This window comes from Protopterus annectens, chromosome 4.part0, assembly GCF_019279795.1.
Source record: "Protopterus annectens isolate FY-2018-M chromosome 4.part0, PAN1.0, whole genome shotgun sequence".
Lineage (NCBI taxonomy): Eukaryota > Metazoa > Chordata > Ceratodontiformes > Protopteridae > Protopterus > Protopterus annectens.
The window spans coordinates 52,465,091-52,487,184 of record NC_056733.1 but is presented as its reverse complement, the minus strand read 5'-3'; the positions used below and the strand labels follow the sequence as shown (position 1 = coordinate 52,487,184).

The 22,094-nt window shown below is 39.0% G+C and overlaps 1 protein-coding gene across 1 annotated transcript in view; it reads right to left on the bottom strand.

Annotated features, from left to right (window-relative positions):
- The window catches only part of LOC122800212 (endonuclease V-like), a 1,155,665-nt gene that overhangs the window by 444,258 nt on the left and 689,313 nt on the right, over nucleotides 1-22,094 (bottom strand). The window lies entirely within an intron of this gene.

The window sequence follows — 22,094 nt, the reverse complement described above, 5'->3', positions numbered from 1 at the left end:
CAACTACCTAATACCACCTTTTGACAGAAAAGTAACACTTTTCCTCACAAATGATTATAAATAAGGGAAACCCTACAAGAACGCAGGAACATCTGTCTATTGAAAAAGGTGTCAGTAAAGTGGGTAGCAGAGACTGGGGTAGTCTGTGAAAAAACCTAACAGGAACAATAAGTTCTGAGGTAAAAAAGTGTAATGACAACCCCCCGCCCCCCAAAACCAACTCCTAACCACAAGTTTTGACCAAAAAGAAAAACTTTTCTTTACAAAAAATCAATTATTTTAAAGACATTTCTGACAGGGAATGATGAGCAAAAATGTCAGATTTGACATATTTTTGTGACAATTACTAAAACACTAGTTGTAGCCTTTAGCAAATATTTCTCACAGAAAAGAACAACTTCTGTTCACAAAAAATGATAAAGTAGAAGTTATTCCCTAATGGGTACTTATCTGCCCATCCTTGGTAAAGTGCAAACTGACAGCCGATCACTCAAAGCCTGCAGGGAAGACTGCGCTTCAAAAGCAAGAAAGTTTTGATGTTTTCTAGGTCCAGAGTAGGCTTTGCTAGGATTGTTCTTCAGGGACTGCAGGTCTCTCATCCTTTTCTACTGCCCTTTCTTTCAAAGCTCTGGTGTTCATCCCGTATAGCTTATGCTACTGCAACAGTGATCTAATCATGAATATGGTGCACTTGTGTAAGTCAACTTACACTACGAATAGGTGTCAGAATAGAACATTGTTGCAGAAACCTCACCTTCTTTCCATTCCCCTTTTCTGCTATGTTTATAATTATTATTATTATTTTTAGGGTGTAAGGTTTTATACTGTCTAGCAGAGCTCTTAACTCCTACTTCTGCAGCAAGAAATCCCTAAAGTCTTGGTGCCCCAGCACTAAGTTTATACTTCTCCACTCGAGCTGCACAATGGCTAGCAAACTTTTAACTGTTGGAAGCTATCTGGTAGGTCTTATCCTTGGATGAATGTCCCATATAGCTTGGGCTGCTGCAACAATGATCTAATTTAATGATGGACATCACTCACAAAGGTGAAAATTTAATAAAATTCTTGACCTCACTGACCCCTGATGCTGCTGATGGTGACTGGTAGAGGTGGTGCTGCAGCTGAAGAAGGGGCATGAAGAGAACAGGTTGAATATTAAAATCTACGGACCAGAATTTGAATTGTGACAGGCTGATTAGAATGTATGTCAGTCTGTAGCTATATGCTGACTGAGGTACACAATGATAATGACGGTGATAGCTGGTCCAAGAACCACATGAAGTTTTATGCATGAGATTAAACAGAGGAAGACTGCAGCTTACAAGGTACAAAGTGACACTGGGATAATTAAGACAGCTACACAACACATGCTGTCTCAGGGCAATGTTACACACAAAGTTTTCACTGATTAATGGATTTGAAGAGTAAGGTTTAGATAGCATTTATTGATTGATTTGTTTTTTGACAGGGTGGGTAAGGCAGACCCAAAGACCCTTTTAGCCCAACCTGGGCCATATGGTAGAGACAGTAACATAATATATTGTCAACAAAAACTATTATGCAATTAAACATACATCACGTTCAACAGGTTCTCTTAGAATTGCAAAACTTCGAGAGTATAAACATATTAAAATTACTACAGAAAATTATGAAATGGCTCAGTGGAATACAAAGCACAAAAGTTCAACATTATAGGTTCATAGGTTCATACTAGGCTATCTGCCCTAGGGCATTTACAAGCCTAGCCAGAGTGTGTTTGGCTTTCGCCACCCATTTTAAAATGAATTTTGCTATGCCCATTTTCGAGGTTAGTATACTGTGCATCTGTCTAACAGTGACACAGAAGGGATACCCGGAGTAATTCTATGATCTCCCACCCACTCATCAAGATTCCTCTTGAATAGAGTCAATTAGGGACTCTGCCTAACCTGGACTGGGATTTTACTCCAGAGTGAAGGGAGCCTCTGGGTTATGAATCTGTCCCTCCAGCATGTCCTATTTATTTCAGTGCTGAGGTTCAAGTCTTTCGAGCACGTAGCCCGATGGGATTTGGATTTTCTGAGGTGCAGCATGTCCATTAATTCTGGGTTGGACATGGCTTTATACGTCAGGCACAGATCGCCTCTGAGCAGGCGGTATGCCACTGAGTAGAGCTGAAGTTTCTTTAACCGGGCAGCATATGGCATCTGTTTGAGCCCTCTGATCCTCTTGGTGAGGTACTTTTGGGGTCTTTCCAGTTGCTGCAGGTGTCTGGTAAGGTGCATCCCAAAAGGGGCATTGTACTCAATTATGGGCCTGATGAGGGATGAGTAAAGAGGCACGATGACCTCCCCTGATCTAGATGTGAATCCCTTCATGATTAGGTGGGCTATATAAAATGATTTTCTAACCACTTTGGCCACGTGGTTGTCGAATGAGAGATTGCTATCAACTTGGGTCCCCAGGTCCCTAATTATTTCTTCCGTACTTAATGGATTACCATCTATGTGGTAATTTGTGGGCACTTTGTTTTTGCTGAAGGGGATGACTATACACTTTTTGGAGTTTAGCTTGAGGCCATGGCTCTGGCACCAGTTGTCTGTTCCTATGAGGCCCTTTTGTTGGATGCTTGTGTCGGCTGGAGAGTCGATTATGGTGCCCAGTTTGCAGTCATCTGCGAACTTGGTCAGCCACAGTCCTTCCGTGTTGGCCTGTACCTCCGAGAAATATATACCGAACAAGAGAGGTCCCAGGACTGAGCCTTGTGGGATGCCACTTGTAACTGGTTTGGAGTCTGACATGGCTCCAGCAATTCTAACCATGTGGGTTCTGTCCTTGAGCCAGTTTGCAACCCATCTAGTGACATAGGGGTTTATGTTTAAGCTTGTGAGCTTATCTATAATGCCCGAGTGGGGTAATGTATCGAAGGCTTTTGTGAGGTCCAGGTAGGCTGTGTGGACCACCTTCCCCTCGTCAATGGCCTTGGTGACTGTTTCAAAGAAATCGACCTGGTTTAAGAGGCAGGATCTGCCCTTAACAAAGCCGAACTGGGTAGGATCCAGTGTCTGCAGGTCCCCAATATCTTTATTTATGAGGTCCATGATGATCCTTTCCATAGCTTTGCAGACCAAGCTAGTCAGGCTTATGGGGCGATAGTTTCCAGGATCCGTTGAGGCACCACCTTTGTGGAGAGGGACCACTGTTGCTGTACGTCACTCTTTGGGTACATATCCTGTAGTAAGGCTGAGATTGAACAGTAGTTTTATGTTTGGGTTTAGTTCTTCTTGGAGTTCATGTAGGACGCAGCCCGCGACACCGTCTGGTCCCATTGATGCTGTGTTTTTTGCTTTGGGGAAGGCGGCTCTTACCTGAGCATCTGAGATGTCAGGGGGGCAGCACTCTGCTGGGATAGATATTTGCCCTTTTGGTGGGGAAGGGGGGGAGAAGTTTGCACTGAACCTGTCAGCTAGGATGTTGGCAATGTATGTGGGTTCGGTGTATTTTTTTGTCAGTTTGGACTAATTCTGAGCATATCTGGGAATTCCCACCCAGGTTTCTAACATAACTAAAGAAAGCCTTGTGATTATCCTTAGTGTCCTGTGCAATTTTTCTCTCGAAGCTGGCCTTAGACAATTTTATGAGTGCCCGTAGTTTTTTGCTAATACTGATCACAGATGCCTTCCCTTTTTGGGATTTTGCTCTATCATGTAGTAGCTTCCTCCTTCTATTGTATAGTTTGTTTATGGCTGGGGTCCACCAGACAGGACGCCTGCCTTTGGAGGATTGGGTCTTGGTTTTGTTTGGGATTGCATGATCCATGCATTCCTGAAGGTGTTCATAGAATGCCTTTATAAAGGATTCTGCAGTCTGGGACGTATTTTCCACAGGCCCGGGGGCTTTGAAGGATTCCACCTCGGTTTTGAGGAGTGTGAAATTTGCTTTAGAGAAGTTTTTCACTGTGGTTTTCTGGGCAGGGGCTGGGGTCGGGATGTGAATATATGCATTGAATATAACAAGTACTATTAATTATGATGGGCGAAGGAACAAAAGCCACTTCTATATGAAGGAAATCTAAGGCAGGCATAGAAAAAGAAGTTTAAGCCGGGCTAGCTTTTGGTAAACTGGCTTCCTAGGTGAACAGGCTTCATGGCACCCTGCCCCCAGCTGCCCATCCTATCCTGGCCTACTCACACTATCCAGATTCATTTTTACTTTTATTTTTTTTCGGATAGTTTGCCTTATGCTTCAGTTTTGTCTTGCAGTTATTAATTCATTTAATTGTTCATTCATTTAACATGTTCTACTTAAGCATGACTGCACTCTGATAACTGTGGACAATACAGCTACATTAAGCCAGAGGGATGTTAGGCCCCACAAAACTCATGAGGTTTTTTGATACTCTTGAGATGCATTTTAGAGTTTTTAAACAAACATCTTGCCTGAACAAAAACATGCTGAAAGAAAGAAATTTAGTACTATTCTTCATTTTTTGTTGTTGTTTTGCTACATCCTTTTAGATAACCTAACTGACCACGACTACACTGTAATAACTGCAGTGCAAAATAACTGTATTAAGTTGGGGGTCTGTGGGCCATTAGGCTTACAGAGACCAAGAAGTTTTGGGATACTCTGAGATGCATTTTAAACAACCTTTTCTTCCAATGATAGTGTGAACAAAAACAATGATTAAGAAAATAAATTCATTCTTGCTCTTCAACTTTGCTTTTTCCTGCATCCTTTCAAGGCACCCTATCTTACAAAACTACCTTGTAATAATTAAATTAAGCTGGGGGTCTGAGGGCTGCTAAGTACCCAGAAGCCACAGGGATATTGATGCTCTAAGGTACATTTCAGAGCTTTTTTCCAACCTTTTGATCCGTTGATGACCTGAACAAAAATTATGCAAATTAAAAATAAATAAATTTTACTGTTTTATTTCGAGCAAGAAAAAAAGCTGTATCCAAGTTTTAATGCTCAAAGCTGACCAAACACCAATTCGCAATAAACTGAAAAGACAAATGTTTGTGAGGATACATATGTCATAGCTAGGTATAGCATCTATCCCCCCAAACCTCAAAATAGGTAGTAATCACTTTATGTGTATTCCCATCTATTGTTAAATTGGAATTAAAATTAAGACACAAATGCCCACAGTTATATCTCAGGCTGCTGCTGTCATATTTATATAATTATATATATATATATATATATATATATATATATATATATATATATATATAAGTATACACACACACACACATATACGGTATGCTTCCTCACCTCCTACCCCCAAAAGACAGCCATGTTCTGTGTACCCTTCCTGGTGTCAGACTGTGACAACCCTGAAAAAAATAATAGAACATAACATATTTGTTGTCAGACATATATAAACAGCATGCTTATTTAGTCTTCCCCAAAATACAGCACTAGTATATGCATCAGATGTTTGACTGTGAGGAAAATGAAAAAAAAAAGATTACAATTATATTTCTAGCTTGTTACTTCTAGAAACAGTACTGTTATCCTATAGTGACCCTCTGTACACCATTCTGAAGTTTGTCAGGAAAGTTATAGAAATAATGACCATACTATCCCCATGCCAGCATAAGATATGACCTTGGTGGTTTGGGAGGAATGTTAATGAAATAATGACACTGTCAAAATCCCCACACACATGTACATTAACCTTCTGTGCACACCCATAACCAGGGCTGGATTTAGACAAGGTGTGGTTCATGGCAGAGTCAATTACTAATCCCATGTCAAAATCAACTAATACAGCCTTGGTGTGTTGGGGCCACCAGCTCCCAGAAGTTCTGAAGGTCTCGGTATTCTGTTACACATGTATCCCTTATTTTTGAGATATAACTGCTAACTGGCCAAGTAGCAAAAGGATCATTTAATTTCAACCAGATAATCCACACCAAGCAGTTATAGAATATTTTATGTACAATTCAGACCTCTGATTGTGAAACCTATTTCCCCACAAAATTTCCCTCATCCCAACTTCCCACACATCACAAAGCCAGAAAAACTGCCAAAAATATCTAGTTGATCACTACCAGAGGCATTACTGTAAATGCAGTATTATAAATACACTTATCTCACCAACATTGCATCAGTCCTCACTGTCCAGAGGATACATCTAGGCAGGGTTCCTGCACTCTCTAAATCCCACCTCAGGTGTTTGTTCTTGAATACTGCAGAATGTCACAGAGTTTGACCTGAGCATATCTCCACCACTGGTATATTTATAAAAAAAAAAAACTCCTTCAGATGGCTTTGAACCTAGAACATAGTGCAGTTTCTTCTATTGTGGGGTAGCAATGTTTAATCTAATGTGACTTCATCTTCAAGTCAAGTGGAGCCTTGCCCCCCTGAATCACCCAACGTTCCTCAGCACATTTTCTAGTTGCATTTATTTATTTTAGAGCAAATAAACATTGCTCAAAAAATAAATAAATAGGGAAAAAGCACCCTTTTAAGCATGGTGTCCTAGACAGTTGCCTAGTTCACCTATGCATAAAGTCATCCCTAAGTGTAAGGTGACTGAAATGTGTATAATCAACAGGATTTCAGAAATAACATCATACCAGATGACACCCCAGAGCAATGATAATGTAAAATGAAAATGATTCAATTGCTCCCAAGTTCATGGTCAAATGTTTTGGTCTATTTTTGATATTAAGTTTGATGTGTAATTTGGTAATACACCCTAAGAAAATTGATCATGCCATTCTGAAAGCATTACGTGATGTGATGTAATATACATGATAAATGTTGTTATGATTACACAGTTATGAGAATTAAAGAAGACTTCACAGAAAAGATATGTAAATATTTTTTAAATATGCTTGTGTTTGATTTGATAACAGCAATAAAGTCTACTTCTTATTAAAAAAGCAGTTTGTCTGGTGTTTTACCTCACTACTGCCTTGCAAGAAACTCAAGACTTTGTATGTGGCGGTTATAAATTACTTGCTGAATCCCATTCAGTTTTTGTTACTTTCTGAAAGATGCAACATATTTTCAATTTCTCTAACAGACTCTTGGTCCAGCTTTCAGTTTGTTCCATATACATCAGGGAAATTCATAAAGGTTAACATGAGGTATACACATTGTGCACACCTTGAATTAACTTTTCTGAATTTAAGAACAGCCCAACCACTGTGCTTTGCTGTCTATTCATTCAGAAAGGTTATTCAAGGTGTACAAATAGTATGCACCTTGTTTTAACCTTTTTGACTCCCCCATCTTTATTTCACCTGCTTACTAAATAAGTAGGAATCTTACATGAGCAAAAATTTATTTCCTCACATGCCTCATAAGATTTATTGTAGTGGGTACAACAAAAGTCAACAGATGAGGACAACCACCTTGAAGTAATCTGTTTTGATGCAGGCTGCCAGCCTAAGAAGCAAATAGCTGATTTGCGTTTCTAAAGGACTTAGTTTAGTTAAGTCAAGGTAGTACTTCAAAAGTAAGAAGGTTTTAATGTTTTCTAGGTCCAGAGTACCTGTAGGCTTTGAGTGATTGATGGTTAGCTTACACTTTACTAAGGCTGGGCAGATATGCTGCCTACTTATGTCCTCATGTAGAATCCTTTCTCTCTGGTACTTAGTATCTGGATAGAAGACTGGGAGATTGATGACTTGATTCAAGGTAAACTGTGAAACCACTTTGGGCATGATTTGTTGAGATCCTATCCCTATGAAAAAACAAATAGGGCTCACCCACCATAACAGCTTGCAACTCAGAAACTCTTCTTGCAAGTGTCAGAGAAATAAAACAATTATCCATATAATGAGCCAGAAATCTGCTTGATGTATAGGTTCAGATGGAGACACAGTTAACTTTTCCACCACAAATTAAGATGCTACAAAAGAGTTACCTGTTTACAAGGAGATCTCAGGTGTAAAATTCCCCTCAGAAACTGTTTCCTTAAAAACAGGGAAGAAAGTGGAGGATCCATGGGCAGACATGCTGAAATGGTGGCAAGATGCATCTTGACAGTGGAAAAACAGAGGCCTGAGAACAATAGCTCACACAAATATAGTGGCATTAGTGGTACATAATCCCTGATCGGCACTGGTTCCTGGCTACATACCAACTAGAAATGTTTTTTTCACATACTTTCCTGTTAGCAGGTTTTTTTGCTTCCTCTAGTACCCTGCATGTCCTCATGAAATAGGTTCCTAAAATGTATCAGAATTGAATCAGATGTTTGAGACGGGAGTGTAGGGAAACTCCCCTTGTCTTGTGTGTGTAGGTCCAGTTTGTAAGAAAGCTTGTGATAACTGCCCTTGGCCAGTTCTATAATAATAAGGGAGACCCGGTGTGGGGTCATCATAATGATCTTTGAAGAGTCCTGAATCTTCAGAACTACCCTGGATATCAGTGGGAAGGCATAAAGAATTGCCTGGATATCAGTGAAAAGGAATAAAGGAACATTCCCTACCAAGGGAAAGAGAATCCATCTGTTTTTAAAGCTTCTTTGCAAGTAGTCCTGGAGCACAGTTTGTTCACTTGTCTGTATTGAAAGGAGGCAAACAGATCTAGTTGAGGAATTCCCACAACTTGATCAACTCCTGGAAAATCCTCCTCATTTAATGTCCATTTCTGAGGGTCTTTCCTGGTCTTGCAAGTGTGTGCCATGATATTTTGCTCTGACGGAAGGCAAGGTGCTTGGAGGGTTAAGGAATGATGTGGTACTACCTTCCAAGTCATCACAGCCAGCCTGCACAGAAAGTACGATCTGGCACCCCACTGCAAGTTTAAGAACCACATCACTGTGTGGTAGTGTCTGTAAGCACTTGAGGTCCAGGGGACCAAAGATGATGAGATTTTAAAAGACAGATCACAGCTAACACCTCTGACATTTAAGTGCTTTTGTCTGTCTGAGGAATCTTCAGATCTTATACTTTTACTCCCATACAAACTGTTCTCTCTAGCAAAATGGAGCAAAGAGGAGACCTGGATTCAAAGCTATTTGATGTCTCCACCTGTACAGTTCCTCCTCCTCTACAGTTCCTTTTTGCCAAAAGCTCAAAATAGATGTTGGGTCCATGTCATAACAAATCCTTGAATTTTTCATATATGTAACCTGACGTAAGGAATCATGAGAATCATCAAAGCCATGAATCCCAGGATCCTGAGAAATTCTCTTGTAAATATCTGAGACTGATTGAAGAAATTCAGGAAAGTTTCCAGATAAAAATCCACTTTTCCTGTGTCAAGAAAGCCTTTTGCTAAGAGGTGTCTATAATACAACCCAGGAAGACAGTTGTGAGATGGGGTCAAGGAGGATTTCTAAACATTTGCTTGGAATTCCAGACCCACTCTAAGGACTTCTGGTTCTGGAAAAGACTCTTGAAAGATAAGTAAGTAATCTAAATAAGCGGATATGTGAATGCTGTTGAGTCTGCAATGAGCTATGACTAGAAGCAGACACTTTGTAAATAGACTGGGAGCTGTAGATAACCCAAACAATAATGCATATAACAGATAATGTGACCCAGACTTGAATAACCTGAGAAACCTCTTGAAGACTGTGGCTATATGAATGTGACAATATGTATCTTTTATATCTAATGTTGCCATAAAACTCTCTTAGGGGATGAGAGTTAACAGATTCTGAAGGGTCATCAACTTGTTTTTTGGTACTGTCACATACATATTTAGAAAGGAAATATCTAGAACTGGTCTCAAAGAAGGCTCTTTGGTATCAAAAGCTTTCTGGAATAGAAGCCTTTGGCACTTTGACCTAAAGGCGCTGGCTCTATAACTCATAGGGTGAGTAAGTGCTGAAGAACCTGAGGGAAAACCTTGGTTTGGTTTGAAGCATATGGAGGAACTCCCCTGAAAGGATATATTTGTAATACACTATCAGCTGTAGCTCTCCTGAACCAATTTTAGCACCAGAGAGTCTGAAACAATCTGTTGCCAAAGGGGAATGTAAAAAGATAGTTTCTGAGACAGTTTTCAACAGGTATGGACAGAAGGGGTAGGGAAGATGGAAAATAATGCTGGCATAGTCATTATTAGACACTCACTGTTTTGGAAAAGGTCCTTGTTTCTTGTTATTTCCCTTCTACCATTTCTTTTTTGTTCCTTGTTTAGCATGAGAATGCAGGGATTGTTTGTTCTGTTTTTTAAATAGAAAAAAGGATTTGGGAGATTTATAAGTGAGTGGGGCTGAACAATGTCAGAAAGTCCCTGTATTAATTTCCCTCTCTCATCAAAATGTTTGAGGATTTGACTAGTGGGCATGCCAAACAAAACCTACTTATTTAAAGCTGAATTTAAAATGTCAGAATTTACCTCATCAGCAAATTTCTGATTACATACCCAGGCATATCTCCTTAACACTGTATCAGTAGCCCTAGTCATGATATCCACACAATCATACACACATTCTAATGCATGTTTCAATACTTGAAATAGATTACAAGCAATGGTATTCAGATAGAAACTACCTTCTGAAGAAAGTGCAGCAGATCACTTTCTCAAACTGTTGGTTCAAGACAGAATAAACTTCCACTTATGTGTATGATATTTAAGAATGATGTACACTAAAGTGGAAGATGAAAATATTATCTTACCAAGTCTGTCCAATACAGTTCCTTCTTTGTCCAGAAGGGAAGGGCTTGGAGAAACCAAGAGTTTATTTCCAGATGGTGAATATGTAGAAATAGCCACAGGATATGATCTGAAGTGGGTGAATAAATGTTTGTTAGTCTGAGAAACTTTATAAAGTCTATCTGCCTTTGCAATCTGAAAGTCGAGAGTCAGAATTAATACAGGCAGCATGAAATAAATGTGTTCCAGCTGTCTGAGCCAGACAAACAAAGCTGTGAACTGCAGGTAAACTAAAAAGCATGTGATTGAATCTGCCATGTAAGTTTTTCAGTGGCATGGAAAGATTTAAGAACTTGTGACCTTTCAGTATGCAATATTTAAAAAGTTTGTAGCTTCCCTCTGCTTAGAAATACAGCAATTGTACTTAAGATGTGAACAGTATTGCAGATGTGAAACAGGAGTTATAAATGTTCTGCCCTGCAATTATGAGATTTGTGACTATATGCTATGTAGCTAAAAGTTATAAAAGTTAATTTAGAAAATTCTACAAGGAGATAGCTAACTGTGAACAAGTAAACAAACTCATTAGGATATAAATGTGAAGCATTGCTTAACTGCATCTGTGTTCATAGGTTCATATGTGAATACTAAGCTAACTGCCCTAAACGGCCATTTTAAGCCTAATCAATAACCTGAGGTAAGAATCAAACCCTGTACACCTTGGGTTTATAAGGTGAAGACCTTAACCATTAGGCAAAACACACAACCCCATATGTGCATTTTGAAAATGGTATTTTTGTATGGAAAAAAAAAGATACATGCCAAACAAATGAATAAACAGTCAGTGTCAAGAATAAGAATGACAATTCTGGAGCGTTTTGTGTATAGGCCTGTGAATTTGATTCCTGTACTTATGCCTCTGCCTGAGATATCTATCTTTTGGAAAAAATGCAGCCAGTGTAGTTTAGGGCTCAGTAATTTTTTTATTTAGCAGATAACTACAAAAGGTTTAGCTGTAGACAAAACATTTTTTCTTTGTTATAATCAAAGTGCAAGTTTATATTTCTCTGCATATTTAATTAACTGTAATACTTAATTAATTTGTCCTTAAGTATTTTTTATTTATTCACTTTTAAAGCATTTATAGCTGACATAATTTAATAGATAAGCAAATTATGCTAAGATTTATTTATTGTATTACATCATTCCTTAACACTCCAAACTGCTGACATCCATCTCTAACCAGCCAGACTGCTCTGCTACACACTACCATTTGTGTTAATATTTTTGGATTATTATCAGAAGTTGAACAGTAACTAAGGGTTTCTCCTAAGTCAGGAAATCTAGGGTGGTGACAGTTTACTACCTTGGGGCAGGACAGAAGACTAATGTTAGAGAATTAATGAATGACTGAGTACATGTGTGTGCATGCACGCATGTGTGTGTCTATGTGACACAGAGAGAGAGAGCAAGAGTTTATCCAAAGTATAGATATTGTAGCTAAGTGAGAACTGGAAGGCACTGCAACAGACAATGGTGAAAAAGAGGGCATGGGGTACTAGACTAAAGATTCTACTCACTAGGGTATTCAGTATGAAATCTATTCAGAGAGAGATGGTGTCCACCCATACCCAGGGCAACCATGCATATTTCCTGTATATACTTGAGGGAGTTATTTAGTAATTCATATTTGTGTCCATTTTTAATCTGTTCAGTATGGGTGATGTGACTTGAGAGACCATACCCCTTGGTGATCATCAGATTTTGGACTGAAATAATTTATTTGTGGGGAATACTGCTGATCCAAGGGCTATAACCCCTGTCCCTTGTACTTCACAGCTTCTTAAATTCAGAACAGAAAGTGAGAAGATCCTGACAAATCCCTGGATTAGGAAGAATATTTTCAGATGGTGCAGGTAATCAATCAGCAGAATCTCTGCTGGTAAACAGGGATCCTGTGTTACAGTATGCTCCTTTTAGGCAGAGCAGTAGAAGGCCAAGAGATGGAAGCAGCACTGCATGTCTACAGAAACTATGGACGGTAAACAACTGGGAGTGAAGGGACAAAAAGAACTGGGACAAACTGTTGATTTTGGGTCAGCATTCCGGAAAGTATTTGCAGATATTTGCCTAAATGGAAGAAAGTTTGAGTGGTTCAGCAGGTAACTCAAACCAGCATTTGGAATCAAGACAGAAGCATTCAAATGGCAGAAAGTAGAAGTAGGAATATAAAAAAAACAGGCATATATCAGAGCAAAGAAAGAAGTAGCCAAACAGTTGAAAAAGGCCAAGGCAAGACTAAAAGCAAAGTATTCCAGGAGTTAAAGGGGAACATAGATACTTTTTAAGTTATATTTCAAACAGAAAAAAAGTCTGCAGCATCAGCCATACCCTCTGGTCACCAGCTCAGGTCATACTTTTATTATTTTATTTTATTTCACATTTGTTGACTGGGAGTGTCCGGCTGAGCTATTGCCTTTTTTCAGCGGATAGCAATACAGATACATTTCAATAAAAATAGCAATAGAGAATTTTGGTAGTTAAAATATGTAAACTGCATACATGTATACTGTTGACAGATAAAACAGTACTATAAACAAAAAGGTGAATGTTAAAGTAGAATAAGTTGTATGTCTTGGTTTAAAAAGAGAGTTGAGTAAATATAAAGTTTTGTATGCAGAGTAGCAGAAACTATAAAGGTAGGTAGTAATCAGGCAGGGTGAGTACAATGGCAGGACCAGTGTTTTTAAAGTGGTCTTTGGTTGCTAGCTTAAATTGTTTGGGGTTCTTTCAAGTGGGTAATGCTGCTCTACCATGATTTGGCAGCTTTTGATTAAATTAATCACTTACATCTTGTTTCATGACAACATAGTTATGCAACACTATTTGCTAAATCCAGCATACAGTTCACTTTTTTACTTCAATACATGATTTTCGTTCTATCAGCAATTTGTCTTACTTTATTTTACATTCTATTCTCTTTTTTATTACTTACCTCACATATTTTAGAGTACTTTGTTATAAGCACTTTAAGAAAGATGAAGTTGGAATTTTACTCAATCAATAAATATATCAGACTGTTATAGAATAGTGCTGCCAACTATACAAAAGGATGTACTTTTTAATATTCCAGTTTTCTAAGTAAAGAGAAGAAATATGTAAACAGGACCAATGCTCATGATCTTTGTCCAGGATTCTTGCTATAACACACAGAATTGCGTGTGGTATAGCTGTGCATCCAATTTCTTGGCTTGGAGCACAGAACACAACTCTATAACCCACCTGCTGATTTACATGTCACCGTGAGGCATATCCCCTCCATCCATGCAGAAAATGTGGACTCTACAGATGTTGCCACAGAGATACAACAGGTATCTGAATAAGCATATTAATATATTTTATAATGCACAGCTTATAAACAAAGGGATTGTGTCTAGATCTAAAAATGTCATTGTCCCCTTTCACTCAGCCCTCATTAGGCCAATCATTGAATATAATATACCCTTTGGTATGTATCTCGCCAGACACATGCAACAACTGAAACGCCCACATAGACATCCTATTAAAGGATACAATGCCTAAACAACATGTCCGACATGGACTGACTCAAAGCCCTGTAACTATACTCAGCATCTCACAGAGTGATAAGAGGTGACTAGTCTCTGGCATACAAGGCATCCTCTGATGGATTTACATCAGCAAGTCAAATGGTATCAGAAACACTCGGTCTAATGATCTAAACCTCTTCTGCAACATCAACAGAACAGTTTGGAAGGACAGATATAGCTCACTCCCCAGTCACACAAAACAAAGTTCATCCCTGTCCATAATTCAAGCACAACTTAGCTCTGTGGATGGAAAACAGAACAAATATGACCCCAAGACTGCCCCCCCATGCTAATATAGGGAAGAAGCTTCTAAAAGCTTTGTCTCATGCATGGGTCCTCTCAAATTATCTAGGTATGACACCAGTTATTCTCATTATTTGTAATATATAATTATTTATCATGGGACGGATAAGATCAATCTCTAACCAAATGGGAAAGGTTATTTTGAACATAAAAAGGGAAATTGGCTAGGCTTAAAATGGCCGACAAGGGCAACTAGTAGTACTTACCTATGAACCTATGAATAAAGCAGCAGTCAGAATCAATCCATGGCATAACATCTCGGCAAACCAAAAATAATACGCATTCAAAAATATTTTAACATATTTCAACATTAAATAGACATCTACTCACTGTGTACTCAAAATAAAATAGAAATCTAAATGAAACTATCCCTGGCATCCAACTACTGCCATCTTGGAGTATGAATGTTTCTACATCTAGAACAAGAGAATGAGGCTTACACCTGGATTCTTCTGTAAAATACATCACCATTGCTCTCAACCTTCCTTCTCCAAAATGAGGAACACCACCTCTCAATGTGGAACAAACAGGCAAAACGTGAAACATCTACTAACAGCTAACAACTTCAACTAGGAAGCTCACAGATGTTTAAAATGTGCTACTTTAAACTTAAAAAAGTTCTTTTGATGCATTAATATGATTCAGTACAATTTACCATGGATATCAGTTAAAAAAAATCACTAAACACTAAATGAGAGATAGATTCCTGTCTCAGAGACTTCCCAAACTCTGGAACAAACTACCTATCTATATCAAACAAAGCTCTTCATTAGCACTCTTCAAGAAAAATCTTGATGATAGGATGGGAGACAGGAAATTCACCCCGGGGATCACTTCTGTGGCTCTGCTTGACAGGGGCACAGGAAAATAATTTTCTTGGGTGGCAAAAGCCAGGGTACTGTTTGGCTAGACTTATATAGGCCCTAGGGCCAGTAACCTAGTACCTACCTATGAACCTATGAACCCTCTTAATGTGTAACACTGAAAAACATGGGCATTTATGACCCAACATGAGTAATGTTCCTCATAATGAGGTACACTTGAGAGGTATGCACATCACCGTTAAATGGCTGGTATTCAACCAGCTGTCATCCTTTTTCAACTAAAATTACATGAATGTTTCTGTGCTTACCTAAATGTCCTTCTCTGGTCAGTATTTCTACATGGACAAATGTCTGCATGGACAATTGCTTAAAGAGAACTCAGACCTTGTGGGGAAAAGGCTTAACTCCCAAAAATGAAAAATAGCTATTTAGATACAATTTATTCTCCATCCCTTGGTACATTTGAATAAAGCTTCCAAGCATCTCAACTTAAGATACATCTCTAATAAAAGGCTTTTAAAAATTATCTAAAAATTACTTACAGCACAATGATTTGACCTAGTAATGAGGAAAGTAGAACAGGAATGTACTTGTCTAGATTATATAAATATGGGTTTCCACCTCTATTAGCAATTTATTATGATTATTTCTTCACTTGTGATATCCTGACAACTAATAGACTTCGGTCATTTTATGCTGAGTTATTACACATCGCTGAAGCAGTCTATATTGTACATACATTTATTCCTGCTGCAAGTAAACTAACTTGACAGCTCACTTTATATGATTATTATGTATGTATATAGCATGTTGGATAAGTCTGTCTACACCATTTTTCTTATATTTTTTGGTATGTTGTTTTTTTACCTGCTATTTATTTAATTACTTGGCTCCCACCCCCATGGCCATCATACCCTCAGCTTGGTCATCCCTTAAACCCATTCTTTCATCTTCAGGAGAGGAAATCTAGGCTTATTCATTTCCCAACAGGAAGAGGCAGACCTCTTCAGGGTGACAGCCTGTTGGGGTGGAAACCATATCCTCTTGGGGCAAGATCCCATCAGCCTCTTTATTTGGAAAAGAGGTGAAAAGCCATCATCTGCTATGAGGTACAGCTTTTTTTGTTTTATGCTCCTAACTCTTGCTCTACACACTGGTTTTCCAGAGGATGCATGTTTGTTTCCACATATGCAAGTCCCCTTGCTTTATACAGTACACCATATGCCAGCACAAGTTATCATCACCAAAGCCATAGTGTTGCATTCCACAAATATACTCCTGTAGATGTCAGTGCTAGAGAAGACAGTCCCACTCCTTCCCCACAGGACTGGTGAACCAACACTGACCACTCACCGTCATCCTCCCACAACAGGCCCCGCCAGCTCCTGAGCCACTAATCAAATTTGGTTCATCTGAGTCACAGTAAAAGCTTTATCCCTGTATGCCACAGAGTCGAGGCTGTATCTGAAATCACTTTGATATTTATTTTACCTGACTTTACTGTGCCTTGGAACTTTCCTTCTATGAAAATGGAACTTTCTAAATGGATATTCCGGGACAGTATACAAAACAAAATGCTGAGTTGTACTCTCTTAAAATTCAAAGTCGCACTCCTGTGATGTACATACTGCACAAGGAGAGATCATACTTCTGTTCCACTGCAGAGATAACATCTGGAACAGTGTTCAGTCAGGCAGGCCCAAAAAGAAAAGGAATAAGAAGCAACTGGAAAACCTCCACAGGAAGGCTATAAGGGTCATCTGAAAGGTCAATGGAAACAAGTACAAACATCATGTGGAACTGATAAACACACCGGTAAAAACAGGATATGATGGGGTGCATAAGACGCTATATAGGAAAAGTGAACAGTAGAACTGAGGCACAAGGACAAAATGAGGGGCCATCATATGCAACTGGAGTGCATTCATTTTATCTTGGACCTGATAAGGTAGTTTTCCACACAGAAAGATCTGTGGACCCTTGGAACAAATTGCCTTAGCAAGTGATGGTTTGTGAATCCACGGAAACTTTCAAAAGGTCACAGGAGAGATGAAAGGTCTTCACAACACCATGCAGTGGGAGGCATCAGCTATACATTAAATACACCCATATATGCAAACCAGACACACAATTTGTCTCGATCTGCATAAAATTATGTAATTTAATGCACTATAAAACTTCACAGTTTACTGTGTGAAACATTATACATGTATTTGCCTAGTAAAAATGTTACTACCTGTTATAGAAAAAGTACTTTTTTTTCTGCTTGCGGCAAATGCTCCTTATCAATTTTTTTTAACCCTTAACCAGTTAGCAACTCATATCACAGACACAGAATGCCTTTCAGTTCTGGAAGAGGTAAAATACCTTCTTACAATCTTATTTTATGCCAGGGTGGTGGCAGGGGGAAATGAAAATTGAACAGTGGACAACTATCTGTCTTGGATGTTTTCCTTATGTGATCTAATTTTCATCAGAATGTTCTTACATACAGACCATGCAGTGAATGCATTGGTAGCCCTGCAGCAGTATCTCCATAACACTCTTTCTAGTTATGCATCCTGCCACCATGTAGGCCAAAAACAAATGCGTCTACCCAAAGCTTGCACTATGGTCATCACTATAGCACACACCATCTTACTTCACTAGGCTGGCTCCCTCAGGTAATGATCCTCCTATTCAAACCCAGATCATTTGTGTCATACAGGTATGATCTACATGCCAATGATGTCATCTCTCTCCTTCCACAGTCTCTCTGTACATTTACTGACAGTATTCACTTAACCCACACCTTCCTCTGGACACTGATTTTGCTGTTATATTGCCCTATTTTCCAAAGGATTTACCCTCTGATAAAAACACCTGGTTATAGAACAGTGGAGGACCCACTGCTCCCATGCCTTGTTTCCTTGGAGGTTATGGCTGTTCACAGGTCTGCTTAAAATGTTTCAATATGCCTATCAGCTAACACTGTTTCCTCTAATGTCAACTGCTCCAGACTGCTAGGGGACAAAAGGGTGACCAGTACTGAAAGGGCCTATCTATTGGCATGAGTACAAGCTGCTCATTTAGTTTCCCATTCACCACTGTCACTATTTAAGATTAATTTAATTCAAAAATACAAGCTCATCCACATGGGGTGAGCTGTGTGCCTAACAGCATTGTACAGCTGCATCTAATTCCCAGATTTGTAGACATTGCTTTAATCTTATTTTTATCAGTTTCATTGTTGTGACAGATGCCAGAGGAAAAACAGATTACAATTGCAATTAAATGAAAAACAGAGAAGATAAAGAATAAAAAATCCTAATTTCATGAAAATATTTGCACTTATGTGGAAAAATGTGGTGCATTCTTACTTTTGTGCATTTCACAAATGCAACAGCAAAATGAACTCTGCAACATCTTCTCATGTGGCTGCAGAAAGGCAAACCCAATGCAGCAGATAACTTAAACATAATGTGCCAGCATAACAAGTAAATGATAACATACTGAGAACTATTAGAGGCAGAAGTAGAACCCAGGAAAATAAGGATGTTGCCTGCTATTTCAAATTCATGGCTCTGCATCCTGTTTCCTGCAACTCCACCTAAACTGAGAAAGTAGTTTCTTTTCAATTACCACAAATGCTTATGGTGAAATCTGTACATATTCTCCATGCTCTCCAAGGAATTTATTGAAATATTTGGGTATAGCGAGAGAGAGAGAGGAGAACTGCGGTGGTAGTGCTGCGGTAGCGTTGTCGCTTCACAGTTAGACGTTGCCCGTTCGATTCTCAGTTACAGCGTCTTCTGTGTAGCGACATGCGTGAATGGGCGTTCCTTCGTTGAAGGTTGTGCGTTAGGCCTGGCAAGCCAGTATGTAAAAATCTACTGCCAATCATTAGTGGACCAGAGTTCCGCTGTGGCGACCCCTAACCGGGAAAAGCCGAAAGACACAAACAAACAAGCGAGAGAGAGAGAGAGAGAGGGTGAGGAACACTTTGTTCATTCAGTCTCCAATAACGCACTTAAAATCTGGAAGGGGTGCCAGAGTCCATGCAGGAAAGAAAGCACCAGCCCACTGAGTATCTCTCACTCAGGCATACTTACAATCATATAATAGGATCACCAGTACACCCAGAGGTCATTCTTCAGATGCCAAGGAAACTGGAGCATCCAGCAGAAATCCATGCAGAGACAGGTAAAACATGCAGGCTCCTCACAAAACATACCACGTCCAAGATTCAAACCACAGAACCAAGTACCATGAGACAGCAGTGCTAACCAGTATACTACTGGGGGGGGGGGGGGCAACACTATTTCTGTAAAACATCAGAATGACGTGTGTCTTTGCCTTCTCTGCATCCAAGTGCTACACTACAGTTACTCCAGGTCTTTAACACAACAAAATGCTCAGCTGCTGATAACTGGGGTGCATCAATGTTGTTGTTCTTGAAATACTAGATGAAATATGTTGGCCACATTAGCTCCCAACTCACATTTCTGTGGACAGTATACAATATGACTCATTTGAGCAAGCACAATTACTGAGAGCTCACAAAAGTATTTTCTCATTCTGTTTCAAAGCTCCAGATGCCAACAGCTGCAATGCTGCCAGAAATTATTGTGTGTCCCTGTCACTGGATGGCCCTGCTTTCAGAGCTCACATGATTAAGGAGTGAATCTCCCCTGTGAACAAGGAATTGTACAATCTAGCAATACGACAAGCTGTCACTGACACTCAATTCCCATGCCGTACTTGCTCACGGTAGGCACAAGGATCGATGGTCCCCAATGAGATACTGTGAAAACAAGACAAGTTGAGACATTCCACTCATTAAAAGAGATCAGCTGTCATCAAAGTAAACCCCTGACCTGCAATTAGAAAAATTTGTGAAATGAGTAGGAAAGGCAGTACAGGTCTTAGCTGCTTAGTAGATTCACAATCCTCAAGTTCATGTCTCTGTAGCACACCTTATACTTCACAAGTTTACTAAAAGTCTGTTACATGACATTCTTATGTCCACATATCACAAATATCAAGCCCAAATAACAGCACTGCACTTAATATGAAAACACTCCCACTAACTTTCTTGCACAGGGATGCAGTTTAAATGAGCACCTTTGATTATCTCATAACTCTGGAATACAGTCAGTGGACTACAAAATTCAACCAGTGAGAAGGAAGGAAAGAAAGCAAAATGTGAAGCAAATCTAAACTGTGGTTAGGCCAATGACAGCCTGAGGTACTGTGGTGAGAAAGCATTACAACTAGAAAGACGCCAGAGATTGTATTAAATATACTTAGGGTATATTTAGGATTTATTTGGTGCCTCTTTCTGTATACTTGGTCAAATCTAGATTGTTAATGGGTACATGCTTTTATGCAGACTCATTCAGTCTCCCAATCTGCTTCTGTAATAATTGAGACAACAGCAGCTTAACTACTTAGGCACCATTAAAACAAAAGTTCAAATAGCAGATATTACATAATCAATTACTAAAACCTATACAAATATGCTAAGATTATTTTAAATATGAAAAAAGGACGCAAAAATTAATGACACAACTAAACTTTTCAATGCTAAAATAAATCAGTTAAATGCTTTTGCCTACAGTTCAAAGGCCTTCTTCAGAAAGGAGTATTACAGTGTAAATAAGTATAAATACATTTTTTTAAGTTTTTTCTTTTTTGCATTAGACTATGTTAAACTTAGTATAAAGGAGTGAGAGGTCTCAATAATGACGTACAGGTTAAAGAATTAAAGTGACAGGGGGTATTAACCTCGATTCACTCTGCATCTTAATATAAAGAGTCTAAGGAAGTCACAACAAAGAAAATGATACCTTTGGGGACATGAAATAAACCTGTGTGTGTACATGTATCTTTATATATATATATAGATATAGATAGCCATATATATATTTTACATTTGTTGACCGGGAAAGTCCAACTGGAAAGTATGTCATTTTCAGCGGAGGCCCGGGGTGAAAAGCTCCACAGTTAAATTTTAAGTAAAATATAAGGTGTATACAGAAGCATTCAAATTTACGTAGTACCAAACTTAACATTGACTAGTAACATAGCATTGAAGCTTAAAATTTGACATACTTACATAGACTGAACACATCTTTAACAGTTTTAGGTAGAGGCGTTACATAATGGTGAACACTGTTAGTAGGGGGTTGCATTTTTTGCTTTATACAGTTGACTTGTGAGCAAGTTAGCCAGAGTAAGGAGTATAGCAACAAAAAGAACAAAGATTAGACATAGTAGGGAGCATAGTAGCAGGAGAAGAGAGAGAGATGGGAAATTGGATAACAGGTTAAGTAAGAAAAACAGGAGGAGCAAGTAGCTTAAGTATAGAGTAAGAGTAGAGGTGTAAAGAGAAAAGTGTAGCGGATAGATAACAGTGTCCTAGCAGTGACATATGGGTGTTGACTAAGGGGTTAGAATTAGAGGTGGAACTGGAAGGAAGCTAGAGAAGTTGCATTCTTTTGATGATGAAGCTGAAGTCAGATGGCAAGAGTAAGGGGAAAGGGTGGGAGTGGGTGTCAGCCAGGTGGGGAACATGTGCATATCCATGTGTGCTTTAGCAGTTCTTTCAGGAGTCTTTGAAATGTAATCTTTGAGCCTGCTGAGGTAGTAGCAGTAGGTAGGGTTTTCCAAATTTTGTGTATGTAGTTAGGGAAGAGGGTTCCCCTGCTGTGTTGTTGGTCTTGGTGACCTTGATTAATTTTTTGTCATTAGAGTGAAGTTGTCGAGTTTTAGCTTGTAGTTCTAGTAGACTGGCCAGAGCTGGAGTTTTGTCTGGGAGTAA